The sequence below is a fragment of the Bos taurus genome, chromosome 13 (assembly GCF_002263795.3).
Source record: "Bos taurus isolate L1 Dominette 01449 registration number 42190680 breed Hereford chromosome 13, ARS-UCD2.0, whole genome shotgun sequence".
In the NCBI taxonomy this organism is placed as follows: Eukaryota; Metazoa; Chordata; class Mammalia; order Artiodactyla; family Bovidae; genus Bos; species Bos taurus.
In genome coordinates, this window is record NC_037340.1 from 38,629,476 (window position 1) to 38,651,791 (window position 22,316).

At 47.7% G+C, this 22,316-nt stretch overlaps 1 protein-coding gene and 1 non-coding gene across 4 annotated transcripts in view; one reads left to right on the forward strand and one right to left on the reverse strand.

The window, feature by feature from the left end:
* DTD1 (D-aminoacyl-tRNA deacylase 1) overlaps positions 1-22,316 on the forward strand; it is a 121,174-nt gene that overhangs the window by 35,882 nt on the left and 62,976 nt on the right. The gene's annotated exons all lie outside the window — the stretch shown is intronic.
* Positions 2,997-3,069, reverse strand: TRNAG-CCC (transfer RNA glycine (anticodon CCC)). The gene has a single exon. It is a non-coding gene; the product is annotated as a tRNA-Gly (tRNA).

A 22,316-nucleotide genomic window follows, 5' to 3' on the forward strand; every position in this document is an offset into this window, starting at 1 on the left:
CAGGTTTGTCCTTTGAAGTTTGCTAGGACCATCCCAGGGTTAATGCTGCAGGTCCTTTCATTCTGTTACCTCTGATTTTTTTTTTAAGTAAAACTTGTGGGGTAGTTTTCACTCCAGGGAGAGAGTTCCTGGGTACCTCCTACCCACGTGTCTCATCGTTCACCCTCCTGCATTTCCATGGCTCATCTGTCAGAGCTAGAAACTGGCGTGCGTGCCTGACGGTGGCCCAGGCTCCAGACTTTGTTTGGATCTACCTGTCTCCATTCACCCCCTCGGTCCATCCCACGATCCCATTCAGGGTCCCTACTGCCTTTCCTTGTCTGGGACAGTTTCTCCATCTTTCTCATTTTTAACAAAGGGGAACGGCAGCAATTCCACGATCCTGACCTGACAGTCCTGAGATACCCTGCAGAACGTCCCCATGCCTGGGTTTGTCCCACTATGTGTCTTGTGATTAGACTGGAATTATGATCTTTGTAGGGGCTTCCCAGGTGACTCAGTGGTAAAGAATCTACCTGTAATGCAGGAGCCACAGGAGACCTGGGTCAGATCCCTGGGTCACGAAGATCCCCCTGGAGAAGGAAATGGCAATGCACACTCCAGTATTCTAGCCTGGAAAATCCCATGGACAGAGGAGCTTGGCAGGCTATAGTCCATGGGTCACAAAGAGCTGGACATGACTGAAGTGACTTAGCATGCACGCATGGGCTTTTAAAATGAGCACACAGGGTGGAGGGCCCTTCGTGTCTCATCATGTAGGGGGACGTGTGACATCTACAGGACATGAGACGCGGTCCCCTGGCTGGTGATGTATGGCTGGGTCTCTCTGCTGCAGGGGCACTGATTTTCCCTACTCCATTCTTAGAAGCGAACCCCTAAGCACAGCCCACCTTGAAGAGGTTCAGGGAAGAGTAAACTCCATTTCCTAGAGCAGAAACATCCACATGGATTATTTGTAGGGTTGCAGGACACCCCAGATGACTTTGATTTTTAGATAAACGAGTAGTTTTGTGATGTCAGTATGTGCCTTGTGATAGATATCTGAACTTCATATTTAACTGGGTGTCCTGTACTTTGTTAAGTCTGGCAACCCTAATGATTTGGAATTCTTCTGTAAGAAAAATTGGTCTCTTCTTCCCAACATCTGATTTTAGTTCGACTCTACCATCCTCCTAGTATCCTTTTCTTCCCACTTTGTGTCATCCTTTAGCACAGTTTGATGTGTTTCAGTGAGATTACAATTTGTCTACTTAATTTTTTTTTTTTTTTAAAGACTTTATTTTTAATTGAAGGACAATTGTTTTACAGTATTATGTTGGTTTCTGCCATACTGTCAGCTATTATTATTTACATTTTCAAATGAGAACATTAGGACTTAAATCACATGACTTGTTCAAATTCACATAGTTGGTGAAAGAGATTGTATTAACTTTTTTTAAACATAGTTTTGTTTGCTTTAGAAGATGAATTAGCATGAGTGTGTATATGTGTATGTTTAATCAAAGGATTTTTCTCATTGCGTGAGTGCTCAGTTGCTTTGTCCGACTCTCTATGACCCCACCATGCTCCTCTGCCCATGGGATTTTTCCAGCAAGAATCCTAGAGTGGGTTGCTGTGCTCTCCTACAGGGGATCTTCCCAACCCAGGGATACAACCCAGGTCTCCTGCGTCTCCTGCATTGTGGGGTGGATTCTTGACTGCTGAGACACCAGGGAAGCCCATTTTTCTCATTACATGAGCCAGAAAGCACGATAGTTTCCAGCCCTTATAAATGAAACCCAGAGCTGAGGGAAAGGAACTTTGTGCTGAATTTGCAGGTGTAGATCGTGGGTGGGGCAGGGCGGCAGCAGCAGGCCTGTGGATCCCACTGGCCTTGACCGGGCGAGGTGAGTATGGCGGCCTCAACTCCCAACCTGTGGTAGGTGTGAGGGGGAACGCTCACCAAGAGGATGTGGACATGAAGAGGCCTAGGGCAGTGGGGATGCCCAAGACATCTGGGTAGTTTTACCATGAAAAGAAGACCTGGAAGACTCTGGTTTCCTGGAGAACTCTGGATCTGGTTTCTTGAAAGTCGCCTTGCCCACCAGCTGGTGTTGTGGCTCTGCGTTTTGTTCTCTGCAGCTGGTAGCCAGAAAGGCAGGGCTGGCTTCTCGTCAGCAGCAGGTGTTCCTGGACACAGCAGGAACTGTGATGCTCAAAGGTGGTCCAGGGGCTCGGGAGGGCCTCCCCAGAGCGAGGTCCCTGGGGGGCAGGCAGAGGGGAGGTGCTGGGCTCAGTGAGTGGGGTGTGGCTCTCACCCACGGCAGTTGCCTTCCTAGGTCATTGGAAAGGATGCACGTGAAAGGATATAGGTGCCCCTTTAAGGTGAACACCTCCCCAGCACGTAGTAGGAGCTTTAGCAAACATTTGTCCGAGGAATAAGGGCATCACTATTTGCCCTGCCAGGTGTTTGGCTCATCCTCAATAATTGTGACAAAGATCCACCGTTTGTCCCTACACTGACCTGTCTTCTGCGTTCAAAATGCCAGCTGGTTGTCGTTGCTTCAAATCAGTTTTCTTGCCCAATGGGGTCTGACTCCACCAGGTTTCCACAGAAAGCTTCCAGCAGTCCTGGGGCTCTGGTGCCCTTTGACCCAAGTGCCCTCTCCTTTCCCCACGAGGTAGGGGCTGCCTGTGCCTCTGCTTCTGGAGGGGTCTCCTTGCCCCCATCTCCTTGCTGCCCCATCTCTGGCACCCGCACAGTCACTGACCCACCCTCGGCAGGCTGGGATTGCTTGCACGTCCCAAGTAAGAGGTCCGCATAGGTGTGAAACTGCCCAGGGCAACTTACTAGAATACTGCACAATGTGACAGGTACTACCTTTAGTCTGAGGCTGCTGGTTATTATTATTATTTTTAATATTTATTTGGCTGCACCAGGTCTTGGTTGTGGCACTTGGGATCTTCGATCTTCGTTGTGGTGTGCAGGACATTTAGTTGCAGCATGTGGGATCTAGTTCCCTGACCAGGAATCGAGCCTGGGCCCCCTGCATTGGGAGTGCAGAGTCTTAGCCACTGGACCACCCGGGAAGTCCCAGCCAATTCTTGTTTCATAAAGAAACAAGGAGCATCGTGTTCCACATAGCTCCTTGAAGATGTTACACGTGCCTGTGCGTGGCTCTTGTAATCCTGTTGAATCGAACAACATATGTTTGTCCATGTGTTTACATTTTCTCAGATAACAGATATCTGTAGGACAAGATTTTATTATCTATTTTTGAATTATGTTTTGAAACGTAAAAAGCACATTTTGGGATCTTGCTGTAGCCAGGAGCGTTCCATGGTACCTGACTATACGCGCTGTTCTGGCAAGCTGTTCCGAGTCTCGGATTTTCTTGAGTTTCTGTTTATGAGATGCCAGCGTGTTAAATACATACATGGTAAACTGTGAGGTCAGTTCGTAACAGCTCTGAGGAAGAGCAGGCAGTTATGTTTTCGTCGAGGACTTTGGAGTGAGCCCGTCAGCCCTGAAGCATGACGGCCACACTCTGTGTTGTTCAGAGGTGGGGGACACCGGGGGCCCTGTTGTTGGGTCACCTTGACCCTCACCTGTTGCAGGGCCCGTCCTGTGTGTGGCCCAGCAGAGGGCTGGTGGCGGCCCCTGCTCCGGCTGTCCTGGTCAGTGTCGCAGAAGCCGAGCCCTCCCCTGATTGTTACGAGCTGTGGCTCTGGGTGGGTGCTCTTCTGGGTCTGGAGCTGCTGAGCAGAGCGAGCTGCAGAGTTCTCATTTTCACGTGGACCACGAGCTCTTCTGAGCCACTCACTGCTCTTTTAGGAGGAAACTTAAATAGCTTCTTTCACTTGCCCTTTCCCGGATTTTTCTGGCTCTCTTTTTGATAGTTGAATATGAGGTCACCAGAAGGTTTTCTTTTCAGCTTTACTGTGATTGAATTGACCATTTTTGCAGCTGCAGGTCTTGGATGTTTGTTTCCCTTGGTTCTGGCTGATGAGCTTCTCAGAGGTGGTGAGAGTCTCCCTAGGAGAGGGGTCTCTGCAGCGTGCAACCCGCCACGTGTCTTGGCTTGAGCCTCTCTAGCCATCAGGGAAGGGGACACCGTGGACCGCTTGATTGCAGACTTAGTGGGGGACTCCTTGGTAGGCATATGATTGCATCCCCAAGGCTATCTGACACCCAGACGGGCCACTGTGTGGTGTGGGGACCAGGCAGGGGCAAGTCTTTGGGGGTGTTTAGCGCTATATCTACCCACTCCAGTGTCCTTGCCTGGAGAATCCCAGGGACGGGGAAGCCTGGTGGGCTGCTGTCTGTGGGGTTGCACGGGGTCAGACACGACTGAAGCGATTTAGCAGCAGCGCTATATCTGCGAGAAATGGTGGGGAGGTGGTGCCCAAGACCACCTCCAAGGAGCCCGGGCCGGAAGCTCTGGACTCAGGTATTGGTGGGTAGGGTTGCTGTGCCCCACGGGGTCTGTCCATGGTGCTGCTACCCCTTGCAGGCCAGCGGCTCCCTCTGACCTTTGAGCCCAGGCCCTCACAGAGGCCAGACGGTCTTTCTCAGAAGCTCTGGTGTCTCTTTGGCTGCAGTCCTTTTCCTGGTCATGGTCAGCATCTGTCAGTGACTGGGCCCTGGGGACCTGCCCGCCTTCCTCAGCCTCCTGCTTCTCACGGGTAACCAGGGCCCGTTCCCCAGCATCTCGGTTATAGTGAAACAGCACCAGTGGCCAGCATGTGACCACACTCCCCCTCGCCCGGGTGACCCATTCTCCCTGTTTACTTAGGCCGCCATGAGTCAGGGGGCGTCCATGTGCTCCTGATGATGCTTGTGATGGGGCCCAGCGCTGCAGAGTCTGGGCTGGAAGTGATGACATCCTCACAAGCGTGGAGACCAGAGATCCTTGTCTTTCCATGGTTAGCCTTCTTCCACAGTGTAGACAGACGTCTACACACAGACGTCTCCACAGTGTAGACAAACTGGAACCCGCAGAGCCCGGGCGGCGCTTTCCTTGGTGGGAGGAAGGGAGGCAGGATGGAGAGGCTGCCCCTTCACAGACGTCCTTGGGCTGGGGGCTCCTCTCTTCTCCAGTATTTCATTCTGAGACCTTGGTCTCTACAGTTTAAATGTTATTCTCATATTTATTTTCACAGCCTGTTTAATTGAGAACACTTGATGAAAAATGTTTAAAACATAGCAGTTGTAAAGAATCTAGGGTCATGGAGAGGTTTTAATTGATCCTTGTGATGAACGAAGAATACCCTGTCGATGGCCTCCCTTCCATCGTTTCCCAAGGCCTTTGCCCATCTCGATCAGTGTGGAACAGCATCATGTTTTTGGCTGATGGCACTCTTGAGTTATGCTCCTCTCAAAGCTTTGACTGCATCTGAGAGGCTGAAGCCTGAGGAAGCTGAACCCCTCACTCCTGAGCTGTTCATGGCGCAAAGCATTAAAAACAGCACCAGCATGGTCATCTGTTCTATTTTTTATTGACTCTGTCATCACTTTAATTGGTTGTTGTTAGAACAGATGTTTTAGTAGGAAGATTTTGGCATGACTACATTTGCTTATTTAATTTCTGATGACTTGCAGGACATTTATTTCTACATTAAAAAAAGGTGGGGGCAGTGGGAGCAGAGCAGCCCTTCCTACAGAACCTGGTCCTAGAGAGTAACAAGGTTGCCAAGAAGGCTTTGCTGAGGAGGAGGTTTGCCTGGAGGAAACATGAACTGGAAGAGCTTCACCAGTAGGCATGAACCTTTCAACTTACAGTCAGCAGGGCACTCCAGAGCTTTCCCAATGTCAAACTACCTTGCAGGATGGCTTCCAAAAATTGGAAGTCAAGTTACCACTGTTTTAACATTGGCAAAATTAGAAAGAAAATAGTCATCCTATTTAGAAAGCATATGAGCCAGTTATGCTTTTGCAACTTTTGTATCTTTGTATAAAGTCCTGACTTCAGACTTGGGTGTGAGCTTGGTTCACATGCCACAGTTAAAATAATCAGTGATCATTTGTGGTTCTTTGAATTTGGGCGTTCATAGAAAAGCTTACCAATACTAACTTTGGGGGAAAAAAAGAAGATTTGCTTCTGTGTTTGGGCCAAAATAAACTTCCTAAGTTGCTATTTGATAGCAGTGTTTGTAAAATAATATTATAACTCTGTATTGTAAAGAATTTTAGGTTCAGAAAAAGCCTCTGAGTATACAAGGATTCTTTTAAAGATTTGTTATTCTTTTAGACTATATGAGTCGTCTTCCCTGCCCTTAAAAACTTTTGGGTTGGTGGCGGAACTCCGTTGGTTAAACTTAGTATGTAAGCATCACATTGTTAGCAGAAGTGGTCATGGTGAATCCTGTAGTCTGTAATCCTTTAATCGATACGTGGGCCGACTGGGGTGTGTCATTACAATCATACAGAAAACACCTGTTGTGAGAGGACAGACAGGTGCTGCTCAGCCCATCCTCATGGTTCCTCGGTATAGATGCTTCTTGCTTCTGAGCCAAGAGGTGAGCGTCTTCTGCCACCAGCGGGTCCTGTCTGAAGCTTCTCACTATTGCGGGCACTAAGCATGATGCTTGTCAGGTGTGTGGTCGGTGCTCAGCAGCTGCTTGTCCGATGAGTGACTCGACAGACAGCGTACAAGTCACCAGATGTCATGTGTCCGCAGGGAGTGCTGCCCGCTGTCCACGGTGCTGTCATCACCTGCGAGTGTTAACCGGCAGCCACCACACAGGTTAATCTGTCCGGGATATTCAAGTCCTAAACTGGAATTCTGAGGTTTTCTTAAACGTTAGTGTGATTTTTGTTTTTATGTGATGTTTTAAACCATTTGAGGTCAATGGATCAACTTTTTTTTTTTTTGTATTCACCTAAGCAGTACTCTTGCCTGGAAAATCCTATGGACGGAGGAGCCTGGTAGGCTATGGTCCATGGGGTCACAAAGAGTCGGACACGACTGAGCGACTTCACTTTCACTTTTCACTTTCATGCATTGGAGAAGGAAATGGCAGCCCACTCCATTGTTCTTGCCTGAAGAATCCCAGGGACGGGGGATCCTGGTTGGCTGCCGTCTCTGGGGTCGCACAGAGTTGGACACGACTGAAGCGACTTAGCAGCAGCAGCAGCAGCAAGCACCTTATGGTTAATAAAATGTCAAACCTTTTCTGGTGTGAAAAATGCTACAAATCAATGCTACATGGTAGATAATGTCTATGAGTCATATATTATTTTGTGCTTGTTACTCATTTCCACATGTTATTGGGGGAAGGAGTGGGAGGGACTTAATTCTTTGCAGGTTTCGACTCTTATGTAATAAAAAGGGAAGGATCTAGAGGTCTTAACTTCTTGTCAAGTTTCCGAGTCTAACTCTGCAGAATAACGTCTGTCCCGGTTGATGAGGAGGGTGAGAGTAAGTTCCTCTGAAATGCTGTCACTCCTCTGTCTCAGAACTTTAGCTCTTTAAAATCTGGGTCACATCTGAATCGACCCTTAGAAGCCTTACTTTTCAGGGCAGGAGAAGCAGCATTTCCAGCTTGCATCCAGGGAGGTCAGTACAGGAGGCTTTGAGGGCTGAGTGGACTAGAGTGTTTTTCAGCCAAGGGTCCTGCCAAACTGCCTGGCAACATTTATCTGATCATTTTTCTCCATTAAAAAAAAAATCTGTCCAAGATGATAATAAAACCTTACATGGAGATATTTTTCTGTTTAGACTTCATTATGAAAACATTTTGCTATATTCTATTCTGATACTAACCATTACAGAGTCCCTTTTTCAAAAATATTGGTAGTAAAGGGGAGAAGATGCCTAGTTTCTCTTTTTTAAAAAAATGAATCGCTTTATGTTCTTTTTTTTTTAATATTTATTTGGCTGCACCAGGTCTTAACTGCAGCATGTGGAATCTATATGCCTCACCAGGAATTGAATCCAAGCCCCCTGCACTGGAGCTCGAAGTCTTAGCCACTGGACCACCAGGGAAGTCCCTTTAGTTTCTCTTCCTAAGTCACCAAATTAAATTTCTCAGGTTTGCTTTTTTCCTGTATTTGCATTGCTCAATTTCTGTTTTTCTCCATGGATTTATATCAGAGGTACTTCTTTCCTACTTTGGTGATTTCTTTTTTCTTTTTTGCCAGTTTAGTGATTTGGTGATATATACGGAAACTATTGCACTATTCTGAGCAATAATAATTTTATTGACTTGGAAGCCTGAGTTGTCTCGACTTCCAGTGGTTGTTTGCATTGCAGTGTTTAAAATAACTGACAACCCTGAGATCCTTACCAAAAGTTTATGACAGAAAGGAAAAAAAAAAAAAGGAAAGAGTAGGGCAGGGAGTGGAAAAAATGCTGTTTAAATTACAAACTGCTTGTGCTTGTAGCATTTACATAGAGAGGGCAGTTAACCCAAGTCACTTAAAAAATGGTCATAACATTGAGAGTTAAAAATAATCTTACTTGTAGAATGACTTGGAGCAGAAATCGGAAGTCCAGATGAGCGAACAGTTCACATGAGGAGTTGTTGGGTGGCAGGCACGATTTTGAGTGTTACATTGTGGAAGCTGGTTGGTGCTGCTGGGGGCTGGGCCTGCAGTTTGGGGCCACATGTGTGATCTTGATTGATTCAGAGCCCAGGTTGATTCAGAGGTCTCTTTGTTGATAAGCTCAAATGCTGTCTCCTCGGGGGGTGGGGTTGGTGTCCCGTCCTCTACTGTCCCATTTAGAGTGTTCACCAAGCACTGTTGGAAGCTGGCTGGCCTCCCAGGTCACTGGTGGAGCCCTGGACCCCGGTGGCAGAAAAAAGTCCCCACCCCTGTTTCCAGGGACACACCTTGCAGCCATGTGGGTGATGGCCCCCCTGCCCCTGCGAAGTGAAGCCTGCCTGGATCACGGGGGTCATGCTTTAAGCCAGACAGCATCTGTGTTCATTATCTAGTGCTGTGCAGAGAACTACCCCAAACTCAGCGGCTTGACACAACAATAGACGTTTTTCATACTGTTTCTGTGAGTCAGGAATGTGGACCATGGAGCTGGATGGTTCTGCCAGGGAGGGAACTCTGGTTAGGTCGCAGCCACTGTGTCGGCAGGGCCCGTCTCCTGCATAGCCCTTGGGGTTGGCAAGCTGGTGCTGGCTGTTAGCCAGAGGCCTCAGTTTTTTTGCCACATGGACAGGGCTACTCAGATGTCTTCCCAACATGACAGCTGGCTTCCCTAGAGCCCTGGCCTTTGAAGTCACACACTGTCATCTCTGTGGTGTCCTGTGGTTACACTGGTTAGCCCTGTGCAGTGTGGCTTCACAAGGTCACAAGGTCCTAGGGAATCTTGAAGGCTGGCCTTCGCACCATCCCAGGTGTCCCTTCCGGTCGGTAAGATCCATCCTGCCTTCCCATTGTGAGCTTAAACAGGATGCTTCCTGAGTGTGGGTACCACATAGTGAATCGTGTCCTAGGAGGTTGCAGGGCGGCTGCTCAGATGTAACAGAGGACAGGTTCGTCCTTGCTGAGTGCACGGTGGGAGCATTTTATTCAAACACTCTTCTTTTGAAATCAGTGATGATACTCAATCTTATCTTTTCAAAGAAGAAAATAAAATCACCTTTTAATTCTCCCCTCCATGGGAACCTGGCATTGTAGCTCAGATGGTAAAGAATCCACCTACAATGCAGGAGACCTGGGTTCAATCCCTGGGTTGGGAAGATCCCCTGAAGATCTGGAAGTGGCAACCCACTCCAGTATTCTTGACTAGAGAATTCCATGGACATAGGAGCCTGGCAGGCGACAGTCCATGGGGTTGCAAAGAGTCGGACACTACTGAGTGACTTTTACTACACTCACTTCATAGCACAAAAGTACTGTCAGTCTGTTTTCTGGGTCATACTTCCCCTCATTCCTCTGTAGGGCATGTACACCCCCTCTATATCTGCGTATAAATTTACCAAATAGGATCACACTGCACTGTTTCATAACCTAATTTTTCCTAATGATACAGACATTTTTGCATATCTTCAAATCATCTCTTCAACCTCAGTTTTAACGAGTGCCTCCTGTTTTCACCATGAGAGGTAGCCGAGTCTGTTTAGCTAACTGCCTCTTGCTGGGCATTTAAGTTATATCCTAGCCTGTCCTCTCAAGGGCAGTGCTGGGGAGGTGCATTGTGTCCTCAGTCTTGCTCTGTACCTGGGTTGATTCTTGGTGTAAGCTCCCAGACCTGTAGCCTCTGGACACACGGTCAGGGTATGCTGCTTTTATCAAGAGGCTCCTCCTCAGGTCATTAGCAGGTGCTGTTTCTCTAGCACTGGGCTCTGCGTATCAGTGTGGATTTTTGCCAATTCAATAGATTAAAGAGTGTTGGAAAAAGACAGAAGTTTTGTTTATTGGGAGTATGCCTCACTGAAAAAAAAAGTGGATTAATTCCTAATTGCTGTAAGAAATTGGGCAGGTGACCTTGATGGTCAAGTAAATATTTTCTTCTTGGGAGCTTCTGCTTTCTTTGCCTGAGTTCAAGAATTGTACAGCCTTTCACAATCCTTGTGCACTTAAATGTTTGAGGCTTCAGTGTGCTCTTCTGTGAACCTAAAGAAAACACGCGCAGCTCTTTTCCCAAGAGGGAAGAGGGCTGCCTTTTTTGTGAACGGAGCCCTGACTTGCAAACCTGTTGCTGAAGAGCCCATGTTGTCTCTGCAGTGCCAATGACTTAGGGAACATTTCAGTGATGAGTGGTTCCTGGTTTGTTTTACTGTTGGGTTTTGTTTTTCTCTGTTTTCTGTCATCCAGGATACTGGACATGGGATTAGGGGAGGGTAACTGAGACTGGCTAAGGGTCCCCATTATCCACCTGGTGCTCTGGTGTCACCTGGGAGGACCCACCCAAGGTGATGCTGCTGAGTCGGGGGGGGTGCCCTGTGCCCCAGATGTGCCTCCAGCACCGCTTAATGAAGACGTTAAGTATCAGAACCTCCCACAGACGCCTGTCTCAGAGGAACCTGAGGGGAGGGTGGAAAACTGGGGGCTGAGTCTGGTGGAGGAGCAGATCCTGAACACCCTCTTATTCTCCTCTTCCCTTGACTTTGCTAGGCTGTTATCCAAATCCATCCACAGACAAGGGCACAGCTCAGGAGTGTCTGCTCTGCCAAAGTCTTCAACACTGATTTGAGAACTAAAATTGCTTCTTTTTAAAAATTAAACCTCTGCTCTCCGTACAGGATGCACGAGTGTGAGCTTCTCCTACAGTGTCCTTGGTGAGGAGGAGGCGGGGGTGGGTTCTACAACCCTGCATCCTGATGCTCCTGTCTCATGGGTCGTAAGTGATGAGTGCAGGTTTTCCCCAGATTTTTGAAATGCTATGAGAGCCTTTTGAGTGGAAGTATGACAGAAAGGCACAGAAAAGACTTTGAAACCAAGAGGTGCTCAGAACCCAGATGTCAGTGCGATCAAGATGGGACGGCAGAGAAGGCAGTGGTGAGAGACGGCCTGTCGGTGGCGGAGGACTCTGGTGTCTGCAGCTGCAGGTGGGAGGGGTCCAAGAATGCCTGGAGCCCCACCTTGGCTGGCCTCCCCAGGTGCACCAAGCCCGTCACCTGACTGCAGGAGATAGAGCTGACTAAGAGGTTTCCAGGTGCTGGGTGGGCTGTTAACACCTCCACTCATCTCTAACTTTACTGCCCAGAAATTGTTCTTTGTTTGGAACATGAGTCTTCTAGGTGAACCCACTGCCTACTTGTGACCTCGTCTCACTAGACATGAGGTATCTTTGGAGTTCTAATGCTTGCTGTTTTCTGCACACTCTCTTCAAGGAATTTATATTTTGAGACTTGATTACAGCTGAGGCCATATTGTACCTGTGATCTGCTGTGAAAGGAGATCTGAAAAGTATGTGAGAAATAAGCTCTCAGAATTTGCAATGAATGTTATCTTTATGCTTGATGTGGAGATGCACTGTTTCCCACCGTGGGAGACAGCATTTTTTACCCATTTGGTGTCGTACTCATTTTCCGTCTTGACCTCCCTGTGTCCTGCCCCTCCATCTCGTCATCCCTCTTCTCCCCTGCTCACTCTGGGGGACCCCATAGAGAACTGATTTCATTTCTTTTTAGTGTGCTTTGCACTTGGAGTCAGTAAGCTCCTCCAGACACAGATCTTCTCCTTGCCTCCCTGTCCTTTGACTTCTTAGGACTGCTCCTTTCTCTGTGTTCAACTCTACCATCTATTAGGATGGCCTATGAGGGACGGGGGGAAAGCTGGTGAGACCCCAGGCTTTATGTCAGGGGCGTTTCTTCAATGTTAAAGAAATGTCCAGTTGGCTCTCAGAGTTAAACCCATAATGCCTCTGCTGCTGCTGCTGCTAAATCACTTCACCCATAATGAGCACTCCCTTATGAAGTCAATCCAGGAGTGAGCCGGGGGCCCTATTCCTCCACTTTTGAGTCCAGAAAGCTTCCTTGATTTACATTTTCTTTGATTGCTTTGAAAAGGTCTGTTGGCCTGACAACAGTTGCTATGGCGATGGTACTTGGTTAATGCTGCTGGGCAGGTGCCGCTTTGTCCCCTGTGTGGAACAGGCTCCATTGCACAGCGCGTGACAGTGAGTCACCCCGCCTGTTCTCCGCTCTCCAACGATGCTCTGGAGCCACGTGACGCATGTCCCAGCTGAGGCAATGATTGTAATTGGCCTCTCCAGTCTGTAATTTTCTAGGGAGTCTGAAACTCGAAGCCCCCCCGCCCTTTTCTTTTTTTAAAAAGAACAGATATTAAAGATGAAATTTTAAATGATTACTCTCTGATTTATGTGTGACACCGACCGTCTGATGGACAGGAGGGAAGATGGATAAACCACTGCCGGGAACTGACCTAATCAACCTGGCTGTGACAATGCTCAGATTCTTTCTGGCGGGTGATAATCAGGTCCAGGATGTTTGAGGTGGGTGAGCATTAGGTATTCCACCCCATAACCCTTCTGCAACATGAGATGGGAACAGCCATCAGACCAGAGGCTCCACGGGATTGATTATAGAGAGACCTGGTAATAGGCAGACACAAGGAACTGTTACCTGTAGGGTCTGCGTGGGACCCTGGGTCTGTGTCCCACCAGAGTACACAGCCCTGCCCATGGGCGCAGGAGCCTGGGCCAGGTTCCCAGGCATGGAAGCTATGCAGCAGGTGGACTTTTACATTCTGTTTATGTTGCTAATACTGTGACCACTCCATATTTCATGAAGGCCCCTCGTGTCACTGGTGAGAACCCATGATGCGGATGAACAAATCACTGATTTGCCCCTGAAGGCCTACTTCTGACATCCATAGCATATGGCCCGTTGCCAGGGTGTGGTTAATGAAGCCCCTGGCGCCCTGCCTCTGAGCGTGAGTCCTGCTTAGAACGCCAGCCGCCCCCCTGCACTGTCGATTTCTGATGGGCCATGTGACCAAGGCTGCAGGGCTTGGGGAGACAGCAGAGCCACTGGCAGCTACTTTCTGCAGCAGAGACAAGGCTCTTGCACTAGGCCACCTGGAGCAGGTGGAAGCCCATCCTTCAAGGGGTCAAATGCAGACTGAATCCAGTTCAGAGTGGATGATGGATAAATTTAGGAGGCATCATCTTTTTTGGGGGGGGCGGGCGGGTGCTGTGCTGAGTGGCTTGTGGACTCTTAGTTCCCTGACCAGGGATAAATTCTGAGCCCTGGCAATGAAACCATTGGCCCTCCAGGGAATTCCCAGCAGCATTGTCTTAAAATATTTGTTCCCTGAATCAATGAGTTGACTGAAAGGACAATTTTCTGTACTATGAGTTTCCCAGTTGGTTCATTATCCCTAAAACCACCATAGATAGCCTTCTGTTTTATTGGGTTCATAATAATTTTCAACCATTCTTTCTGTGAAGCTGACAAATGGCCAGAAGCAAGCAGTAAGCATTCTCTACTTTTATCTCAGTGGGTTTTTTTTTGGGTTTTTTTTTTTCGGGTTTGTCTGGCAAGTGTTTGGCGGTTAAGTGGTTCCAAGTCCTGACCCGCACACCTGACAGAGGAGCCTCCTGAGGGGGATGGGAGTGGATTATCCCTGCATCAGATACCAGCTGGACATGCTGAGCTGTCTGTCAGTTGGGGGCATTTATCAGCAGTCAGATTCATTTACAGCCCGCTTTTCTTGCAAGCCGTGGAATTATTTTAAGCATTGCAATGCAGCAGTCAGGCAAGACCCCTTCACAGATGCTTCTGTGACCCCGTGCCATCTATCTGAGCCTCATTAATTGGCTTGTATTGCATGTGTTGTTCAGGTTTACCCCACTGAGAATTTTATGAGTTCCATAAAGAGGGTATCTGCTTTAAGAGGAAGGTGTTATACTGGAAAGTTTTTCAATTTAGAGATGAAGCATCACTACCTAGAGAGGAATAAGGACAGGCATCAGCAGGGCTTCTTGTCAGAAGCCATGCACACAGGAAGAGAGTAGAGGATGGTATTTCGGGTGGTGAAGAAGACCCCCACCAGTCGAGAATTCTGTATTCAATGAAGTTACCTGGCAAAGGCACAGGAGAAATAGAGACTTTCTCAGACCAACAAAAAGAGACTTCATCTCCAGCAGCCCAGTCTGGCAGGGAATGTTGAAAGAAGTTCCTCAGGGCAGAAGGAAAATAATGCAGGTCAGAAACTCAGATCTCCATAAAGAAGAGTATGAGAGAAAGAATATATCAAGATGGGATACATTTTTAGATTTTTTAAAATTCTTCATCCGAAAGTTAACTGTGTGTTTCAGTCTGTCACAGTCATGCTGCCCTGGGTGAGGCTGGCTTGGGGAAGGGGGAGCTGAAGGGACGGCCGAGTCACCAGGGATGGGAGGGAGGAATTGGGATGCCCTTCGCAGGACCTGCACCCCAGGTGTTGACACTGCAGTGTGCAGGGACTTAAGTTAGTTACAAAGTGCATGCTGTAAGCTCTAGGACAGTCATGGAAAATAAGTGTAGTTGATCCACTGAGAGAGTGAACATGCAATCTCGGAGAGTGTGCACCTCCTCCTATGGGGGAGGGAGACAGAGCAGCAGCAAGGGAGGGGAGGACTGCATAAGAAATCAGAAACACAGAACTGTCTGGAAGCTTTACAGACCGTCTCGGGGTTTGAAATTAGAAACAGTGTGCATTTTTAATATCCTTCTAGGAAAAGGTCCGTAGCCCATCAATGTTTAATGCCCAGATCATCATAGAGAGCTAAGCAGTTCTCTGTGGCTTCCAGTCTGGTCTGGAGGAAGAAGTTCTATTTTAGAACCATCTTTGGGACATGATCCTGCTGTGGCACGAGAGCCCTGAGGTCCTTGCCTTTTCTCTGCCCTATGAACAGGTGCATTTGATACAAGAAAAGTGCCCTGGGTTATCTACCTGCCCCCTTGTATACATGCCATTTTCAGGGGCTATATGCCATTTGGTAATTATAGATTCTTTTACTAGTTTTCTTTCTAGATTTTTTGTAGAATTAGCTGTAGGCTTTCTTTAAGGTGGTTCTCTTATAGACAGAGAAAGGGAGTAGAACTCACATTATCCCCCCTCCCTTTTAACATCATGTGAGCAGTGATGCAGCTGAGATGGTCGTCAGCTTGTGGTTGAGTTACCCTGTATCACCAGGGAGATTTATTTGGACAACAGGATGTGGGGAGGCCCAGGGGTTGGGGGACAGGGAGGCATCTTTTATCTCTTTATTGTTTAGAACTACTGTGCACGTTGACAGTAAAAGTCAGGGTGTCTTGTCCATTTTACTATTTTTTTTCAAGCATCTGGACCCACACCGTCCAGTAGAATCTTCTGTGATGTTGGAAACCTGTGGCATCTACATAGTATCCGACAGCCACTGTGACTGTGAGCGCCTCAGATGTGGTCAGCATGAGTGTGGAACGTGACGTTTAATTTCACTAAGTTTAGATTTAAAGGGATCTCAAAACAGGGGCTCTATAACAACTTAGAAGGGTGAGATGGGAGGGAGGTTCAAGAAGAAGGGGACACGTGTACCTATGGCTGATTCATGTTGATGTTTGGCAGAAACAAACAAAATTCTGTAAAGCAGTTATCCTTCAATTAAAAAAAAAATGAATTAAGGAAAAAAAAAAAAGCCCCATGTGGCTGGTGGTCACTGTCTTGAATAGCGCAGGGTGGGCGAGGCCACCTGTTGCCTGCACCCTCAGCCCCGCTGCCTGGAGACCCTCACGCCAGCCAGCTCTCAGGCTGCCCCTCACCTTTCACTGTCGGCACCATGACTAGAGGTAGAAGCCAGATGAAGTCCCGTGACAAATGTGAGCACCTCGCTGGCAGCGTAAGGTGCAGTGCCAAGTGTATAAAAGAACGTACTCTTACTGGATGCCTACTGTATACCAAAGATGTATGCACCGTATCCCAGCTGTGCCCCTTTCCTGGGTTTATTCCTCACTTGGGGTGCACGTTGGCCAGTGCCAGGGCTGAACGGAGATCCTCTCTTCCATGTGTGATTATGAAGGGACATGATGCCACAGACAGAGGGTTAGTATTTGCAAATTGGAGGTAGCAAAGTGGTTTCTGCCCTCTTAGGAGCAAGTCTCTGGCCTGTGGTATGTTGATATTTATATCAGCCACTCTGCATCTTTGCTTCCTCTGGCCGTTTCTAGTGGGAATGCCATGTGTCTGGGGGCACTTGGGGCGTCTAGGACTCGTGGAGGAAAAAGGGATCACCTCCTCTGCCTGTATCACAGAGCTGACTGGTTTCGCCAGGGTGAGGACTAGCCTGACTTGTGAAAGTGTTAGTCACTCAGTCGTGTCCGACCCTTTGTGACCCTTTGGATTGTAGCCTGCCAGGCTCCTCTGTCCATGGGATTCTTCAGGCAAGAGTACTGGTAGATAGGATCACTTAGGGAGTAGGGCTGGTGCTCTCACAGCCATTGATCTGGTTGTCCCTGATGCCAGGGGCCTAAAGGACATCCTGGAAGCAGGGCCATCAGGCCGGAAGAGAACTGTCACTCAGAACTGGGGTCGTAGCAGCTGATACACCAGGCTAGGAGTTCCACTTCCTTTAATAAAACCTGCCTGGTCTTCCTGCCAAACAGTATGGAGCCGCACATGAATTAATCAGCATTCCTCCTTAAAATACCTCATACTTGGAACTCGCTTAATTTGACATTTGCTGCTTTTACATTTGAACGTTTCCTGGAAATGTGACAGGGATGTAGAGTCAGCTTTTCTGCTTTTAATTGGTACCTGAGTAGCCATGACTCCAATTGTTGATAATTGGTAAATTTGGTAGCAGAATTATTCTTTGCCTTTTTTTTTTTTGCTTTTGTTTTTGACTTTCTATGCCTCTTCCTTGGGGTGGTTGAAGGGGTAGGAAGGGAGGGACTATGTGTTCCCAAGACTCACTTATATCAATGAAGAGAAAGTGATCAGTGAAGAATGTTTTCTATCGGCTTTTGTCCCCAAACCATGTCTTCATCACTAGTTGTGCTTATTTGAATCATTTTGCTTCTCCTCTTGCTCCTGAATGAGTGCCTGAAGGTACCACCTTCATACCCACTACATACTTAGTCAGCATGGTGTCCACATGGGGACCAGGCTGGTACAGGGTGATGTGGGAGCAGAGGCATGGGGCATGGTTGGGAAGGCAGCGGGCTGTGTTATTACAGAATGGGGTAGATTCAGCTGACCAGCGGGCAGGCACCAGCCATACCTAGCCATGGAACTTTGCATTCATGAAGATTAAATAAAATAAAAACACGTTCCTTCTTTATGACTGAGAAGTATTTCATTGTACTATTAATATATACACACCATATCTTCCTTATCCATTCATCTGATGACAAGCACTTGGATTGTTTCTGTATCTTGGCAGTTAATGATGCCATGATGAACAGTGAGGGGCAGGGTCGCAGGTCTCTTGTTGAGTTAGTTTTTCGTATTCTTTGGTCAGGACTTCCATGGTGGCTCAGAACATAAAGAATCCGCCTGCAATGCGGGAGACCTGGGTTTGATCCCTGGGTTGGGAAGATCCCCTGGAGGAGGGCATGGCAACCCCCTCCAGTATTCTTGCCTGGAGAATCCCCATGGATGGAGGAGCCTGGCAGGCCGCATTCCATGGGGTCACAAAGAGTCAGATACAACTGAGCAACTAAGCACATACAAATTCGTTGGGCAAATGGTCAGAAGTGGGATGATGGCTGGATGATATGTTAGTTCTAGTCTTAATTTTTTGAGATACCTGCTTAACTGTTTTCCTGGTGGTGGTGAGTATGCTGTAAGGTATGGAGAAGTAGAAATATAATTAAAATTTTATATACATGAAACATACAAAGTTATAAACCGATGTTACTTCAATTAAAAAAAATTAAATGAAGATGATAGTGCAAAAACATATTTTTTCCTTAGCTAGCCCTACTGGCCACATTTCAGGTACTCAGTGGCCACATGTGTCTCCTGGCTGCTGTTGTCAGTGCAGACCAAGACATCTCTGTCACAGAGCAAGTCCTAGTGGACAGGGCCGGGCAGGACATTTTGGTGATGAGCTTGATTTGTCCAGCCGGCAGGTATTGCGGAATATCTCCTTGTCAGGCTGTTCTGACCACAGGGACACCACGGGGAGCAGGGAAGGCCTGGCACTCACGGAACCACCATCACAGTGGGGATGCAGCACAAGAAGCTGAGACAGAAATCCCCATGTGACACACGTCAGGCCTTCTCTGCCCACTGCCACTGGGGGCCACGGGTCCGTCCCTCAGGTCAGCAGGAAGAGAGATAGTTAAGCAGCACGTGTTACAGAAGGGGAGCGCGGTCAGTGCAGAGCAGCCCATCCTGTCGTCCGTCTCTCAGGCTCTCTGAGCTGCATTTTCTTCCATTTGAGTAGAGAGGCTTTTAGTCCCCGTCCTGCAGAGCGGCAGTGAGGGTGCAGAGACAAGAGGTGCTCGTGCAGCTTGTGCAGCTCAGCACTCAGCATTCGATGGAGACTCTATTACTCTCATCTCTTCCATCATAGAAATGGTATAGATGCTTGAAGAGCAACTTCAGCTGGAGGCAGCGGGAGGGAGGCCTTTTCTAGGAACAGGAGCAGTGGGCTCCCCCGAGCCCAGCACCCACGAGGGATGCCGCAGAGCCCAGAGGACACTCCCAGCGCGCCTCTGGTCTATAGGGAGCGCTCAGCAGACCCGTTCTGCTCGTGCCTTTTTGGATCTGGTGTATACCCAGGTTCTCTTGGCCTCTGTGTAAATAGCACACCTCCACTCTTGAGCCTCTCTTAGAATTCTCCAGGTGAACTGTGGTGGGTGTCAGGTCCGGCCCCCGCAGTGCGTTTCCCCCAGCTCAGGACTTCGAGTGTTTGAGCAAATTGGGTCACCTGCTGGGACAGCCCTGTCTTGGGGGGAGGGGGCAACAGCCTCTTGCCAGGTCAGACAGGATGGCCAGATGACACCTGTGGTCTCTGCGTCTTTGTCGCAGATCTCCTCTGGTCTCCCCCACCCTTCTGGTCATGCTGACCCCAGGTGCCTGCCCTCGCTGGGAGGGTCCCGTGTGGGTGATTGAATTGCAGGTCACTGAGGACATTCATAAGAGTGAACAGCCCTGTCTTGGTGGGGTCTAGAAAAGAGTTACTTACTGTGCTCCCAGGTAACTGCTTTTTTCTTTGCTTTTCATTAAAAAACAAAAAAACAAAAAACTGAGAAACTAGAGGAAAATCTTATAACCAAAATAGAGCAAATCTTTAAAAAATAATTAAACAACATTACATTGAAACATTGAATACAGAAAACTATTTTACTCCTCTTAATGGAACGATTTTAATTTCTCATTTATAGTCTTTTTCAGATAGTCATATAACCTTTATTTTGGTGTAACCACCACATACTTCTTCTAATTAAAACTCTTCTTAAATATCTTCATTGAGGGTGATTCATTTTTATGTTTATCATTTTTGTGTTTATATACTAGTTGTTAAATCACTCTACTAAAAGTTCCTAACTCTCCTTTATATTGGACATCTAGATTATCTTACATTTTTTCACAGTTGTAAGTAACACCAAAGTGAACATCTTTATTCTAATAATGCTTTTTTTACATAAGAGAAATGGTAAGAAATGAGTATGAACACATTTATGGCTCATATGTATAAGCAAGTCAGTAAAACTTCATCAGAGCACACATGTAATTTTACTATTCTGTTAGAATTTTCTAGGATTTGCTCATATACTTGTTTTTAACAATAATTACACAGTTCAGCATGACATCCTAGGAAGAGAGTACCTGGTGACAGGTGCCATGAAAGAAGTGCCTAATTCTGTGGTGGTGTAAAAGCTGCTGCTTTCCTACAATTTTTTAAAAAATTTATTTGTTTTTGACTGTGCTGGGTCTTTGTTGTTGCACAGACTCTTCTCTAGTTTCAGAAACGGGGACCACTCTCTGGTTGCAATGCACAGCCTTCCCATTCGCAGTGGCTTCTCTTATTGGAAACAAAGGCTCTAGGGCACGTGGGCGTCAGTAGTTGCTGCGCGTGGGCTTGGTGTGTGGGGCTCCGGGGCTCTAGAGCACAAGTTCTGTAGTTGTGGCCCACGGACTTAGTTGCTGCACAGTCTGTGGGATCTTTCTGGATCAGGGATCGAACTCTTGTGTCCTGCACTGGTAGGCAGGTTCTTTACCACCGAGCCAGCAGGGAAAGCCCTCCCATGGTGTGTTATGGAACGTTCCTAACAAAGGTCAGTACATCAGTAAAGCACCAGTTAACCTATTGGCTGTTTCATTCGTTAACTCAGTGATGCACAGGGTACCAGGTTTTCTCATCAGGGACTGTGAGCCCCAGAGAGTTATTGTCCCAGGGGTGTGCAGGCAGTTGTCCCCTGCCTGATGCCTCACACGCAAGACAGCACTCAGTATCTGCCTGTGGCCAGAGGGGATGATGTTACCAACAAGCTTGGCCTAATGAATCCGTGAGAAATTCCCTCATCAGGAGTGCATAGCATTTAAAAACAATGCAAATGACCTTCCCTAAATAGGTTAGTTTCTGATGATTCATCCTGTCTTTGCTAGATCCGGGCGATGTTCTTTGAGCTTTTTAGGCTTTTATAGTGATAGAGCTTTTGCTCTTAAGACTTTAGGCTTTTCTTCATCACGTGTGGTCCGAGGAAGGTTGGAGCAAAAGAGCCGGGGGCTGCCCCTGTGAGCTGAGTGCTCTCAGGAAGGCCATCTGGTGTGGAGGGTCCTGGGGAGCTTCTAGGATGGCATCCCTTGGGACACAGGCTGGCACACAGGTCACTTAGGAGTTAGCACTTGCCTAACCTCAGCGCCGTAGATGCAGCAGTCTGGTTTTCTTTGGTAAGCATCTGCCAGGTGGGTGATGTCCTGTGCGCTTGTTTTGGTCTCAGCTCCTACGTAATCATCTGTAAGTCCTGCAGATTACTTATTTGTGCGTCTACCAGATGAAACGCATCGAGTGCGTGGATGATTCCGAGAAGGAACAAAACGCACTCCACGGTTGATTTAAATGACCTTCTGGAGTCGTTCGTTTTGCATACCACTAATGCAGTGTGACGCCCGAGGTCCATTTTAAAGCCCTGTTATGTAACCTTATTGTTGCTATAGGAGGCATTTCTCTATAATCATTTTAATCTGTTGCATAATAAATGTTTTGAGAACCTCTTCTTCAACTCTCTGCCAAAGGGTTTTTAGAGTAAGTGTCTACTTGTATATTCTTCAAAAACAGAACAGAGAGGTGAAGCAGAAGTGCCCAGAGAAGAGACCCTTGCATTGGTCTTTTGAGCCAAGACAGAGGGAAGGGCTGACTATCTTTTCACAGAAGAAATGCTTGGTCTCCATTCTGGGGCCTCTGAATCTCCCCATCTGTGTAGAACGTCCCCCCTCACCCCCATAACAAGCTCCCCTTCCTTAATTTTAATTTTCTTGGCAATTCAGCCTCTCACATGGATGCCATTACCTATCTCCTGTTATAAATTCCCCTTTCCCTGCTTTCCAGATGAGGCAGATGTTGAATCTAGAGTGAATTAGAGCAGTTGGCTCATTTAGCAGCTTTGGATGAAGACCCGAGGCCAACTGGAGGAGCCAAACTAGTGTCAATACTGAGGTCGTAGAGCCGGCGGCTACCGTGGGCCACGCCGCATCCTCAGGGCCCCCCAGCCGCCAGTGACCGGCAGCAGGACGGTCTTAGATGTCTCTGCATCGGGAGTGCTGAAGGGAATTGCACTGTTCCGAGGATGGGGATCAGAGGCAAAGCTGTCACTATTTCTGCTGGAGGACAGATGGGGTCTGGAATAAGTCAGGAGAGGAAATTGTCAGTAAAATGCTTTTAAGAACTGGCAAACTGATGTCCTCGTCAGCATGTGTCTTTGCCGTGTCCCTAAGG